At 36.0% G+C, this 3,286-nt stretch overlaps 1 non-coding gene across 1 annotated transcript; it reads left to right on the top strand.

Moving 5' to 3' along the window:
* Window positions 1-1,332: 1,332 nt before the first annotated feature.
* Window positions 1,333-1,433, top strand: LOC144710794 (small nucleolar RNA snoR113). The gene has a single exon (XR_013583426.1). It is a non-coding gene; the product is annotated as a small nucleolar RNA snoR113 (small nucleolar RNA).
* Window positions 1,434-3,286: the final 1,853 nt, after the last annotated feature.

Raw genomic sequence — 3,286 nt, 5'->3', positions numbered from 1 at the left:
CCGATCTGCCTTCGTCACTATCTCCACCATCGTTTTACTCATTGTTGTTGTCGCCTTCCTCATCATCATCATTACCGACATAGCAATTGTCGTCATCGTCTTCGCTGTCATCGTCTTCGCCATCATAATCTTTGCTGTCATCGTCTTCGCCATAATCGTCACCCATCTGCATCATTTTCGCCATCATCGTCTTCGGCGTTATCATCTTCGCCGTCATCGGCTTCGCGGTAACTGTCTTCGTCTTTCTACTTGCATCATTTTATCATCCATCATATGTAATATCAACAACAATGGCCGCTGACGCTGTTGCATGGCATCAACATAATTTGGACCATCATCAGCAACAATCATAACATTAGTCCAATCAACGTCACAGTACCCGTTCGTCATCCAAACGTCGTCAACGGGACGGTTTGACGGGACGGTTGCCGTGAGACGAACCCTAGTATTTTTTATTCTTAAAATGCCCGGGAACCCTAAATTCGAAATTCGAGCCCCAAATGCCGTCGTTTTTGTATTTAAAGGGGGGAAATCTTTCAAGATTGCTTTTTTTTGTATTATCCTAATTGGCAGAGATGTTGTTTCTTCAATCATCTACAGAATTTCTACTGTCTGAAAGATGTTTTCGATTAAACGCAACAGCATTTTCTCACCGGTTTTTTAATGATATCATCGGTAGCATTGATATTTTTCTTCGTTCATCTGTTGAATTCCCATTGTTTTTGCAAAAGAGTATCATTTTAATGAGTTCGATCAGATATGTTTTTGTTATTTTTACGGATAGATCTTCCCCTATTGCTTTTTTTATTATTCTTCTACGTTGGAGCCTGGTCGTTTCTTCAATAATCTGTTGAATTTCTATTGTCTGAAAGATGTTTACGATTCAACAGAAGAGTATTTTCCGTTCGGGTATCTTAATGCTATCTTCTGTAGCAGTTGTATCGTTCTTCGTTCATCTGGTGAATTATCAGAAGTTTTCCAAAAAAAGTTCGATTTGAGATCAGTTTAGTTAGTTCTATGTTATATTTTTTTGTTATCTTTTACGGAAGATATTTCCCCTTTTGGACCTCTTTAATACTCTCTTAAGCTACAGTGATATCCTTCTTCGTTCATTTGCTGAATTCCCAGTGTTGTGGCAAATGAGTATCAGTTTAATGAGTTCTTATTGATACTTCTTTGTCATATTTAACACAAGAATCTTCCCCTTCTGAATTTTTTTTGCAGTTTCCTAAGTTGCAGCAATGTTGATTTTTTAGTCATCCATGCCTTTTTTCTGAAAGAATCCATCCAGTCTTTGTTTGATCTGTTCTAATCCGATTGAAAGTGACTCACTGGCAATGAAGAAGAAAAGGCCGGTCTTACAGTTGCTCCAGGATTTAATCCTGGCTGGTAGCAGGATGACGCCAAATGCTAAAAGGTATCCTCTGAGCTAGTGAGTTCAATCGCTCATGTATTCTCCTGACCTTGTTGCAATGTGTTTATGTGATTTTTTTTCTCTTCAAAATGTTATCTTTAAGATCATGAACACGTCAATGCTCCAAAATTGCCGAATTAAAACGTTATTTGTGTAGCCAAATACTGTTGATCTTCTATACAGAGCAAGTCACAGAATCATTCTGATGAGAAAATACTGTGTATCAGGAATTTTTAACAGCATTTCAAGGATTTCTGGTCCTCTTTGATATTGCATAGAGTCTGCTGTTTCCTTATTAAGTTGGGATTATCATCATTAGTATCATCATATGCTCGTGATGATGGTTCATTGTTATCAATAGATCTCATTCAACTCATGATGATCTGTTCATCCTCATCTTGACCCAGATTAATGGCAAATGCTTGATCATCATCATCCTTGTCATGGGATGACTAGCAGATTGATTTGATGGGAGCTCTAGGGTTCATTCCTTGTTTAAAAAGAAGTGTAGTCATCTAGTATTATCTGAGTAATGGGTTTGCAATTAGTTGTATTTGCTTCTGCAGTGGCTGTTGGGCCATCTTGGGTTTAGAAGAAAAAACATCAATTATCTAGAATCTGTGAATGGTATAAATATCAGTTATAAGGTATAGTGCAGTATGAGTATGTCATGACTGGGCACATAATAAGAGAGATAAGAAGGAAACAATATTGCATTAGTATGAGTCTGTTCATGAGTATACCGATACTAGGTTAGAAAGACAGTTGAAAATATAAAAGCCTGCTTAGATGCATTGAATGTAATATATAGCAAGGTCTCCTTCCATAGTTCTGTCTGATATATGGCAAACCCTTATGTTTAAGTTGTTGTGGTAATATACACCTTTCTATCTAGTGACAACGACTAGATAATTGTCCAATCTCAGGCTCAGTTTTTGCAAAAACCTTAACCTAGGCCTGAATTTTAAATCAGGTCCCGTCTGTGTCCTGACGACTAGGCAGGGCCAAAATTGAAGATAAATTTCAATGTTTACAGTAAAGGTAAGTCTGCAATGTTTCTTGTAGATTAACATGATAAATGAAATATAAAACAATTTCCCATGTAAGGGGGCTCCACTAAAGGTGATATTCATTCTTCTTGGCTCAACTTGGATCCATTTGGTTGTTACACCATGTTTTAGGATTTACCCATCAAGATGCTGACATCAGATGTTGAGATTAGGATAATTGTCCAGCTGGCAAATGCAGAGGGAAATAACTCTATACCAACCAGTATCTGGTTATTAAATGACAATATCAGACTTTGGGTTGTACAATACCAATATTTGATCATGATATCATTTGACTTGGTCTGGAGATTGGGATGTTGATATTGGATAAACTTTGGAGATGTCATAATTTTTATATTTCAGATTCTTTTCAACACATTTTAAATTTAGTTTAATATAATTACATTTTGTAGTTGTATTAATACTTTGTTACAATTTGTAGTTTTACATCAGATAATTAATGTCAAAGCTGACTGTGAACCTAGAATCCTCTCAGGTCTAAGTTGAATCTTGAATGTAAGCAGCTCTGATATTCTTTGTTCTAGAGTTGTTAACTGATAAGAGTCAATTTTGATCAACCATCAACTTCAAACAAGAATCAACTTTTGTTCAGAAAGTTTGAACCTGAGTAAACTCTTGTTAATGGATCTAAGCAGACACTAACTTGTTAATGGCTCTAAGCATGATAAAGCTTGAATCATATTTGATATCAACTATGACCTATGTACAAATTACTTCTACTTGGTAATAGGTTATGGTCACAATTGATTATTGAATAGGTATAGGTTGATTTAAACTGATTTTAATCGGTCTATAACTGTAT

This window comes from Wolffia australiana, chromosome 12 (assembly GCF_029677425.1).
Source record: "Wolffia australiana isolate 7733 chromosome 12, ASM2967742v1".
Lineage (NCBI taxonomy): Eukaryota > Viridiplantae > Streptophyta > Magnoliopsida > Alismatales > Araceae > Wolffia > Wolffia australiana.
The sequence above is the reverse complement of the archived record's forward strand: the minus strand, read 5'-3'. Positions and strand labels throughout refer to the sequence as shown.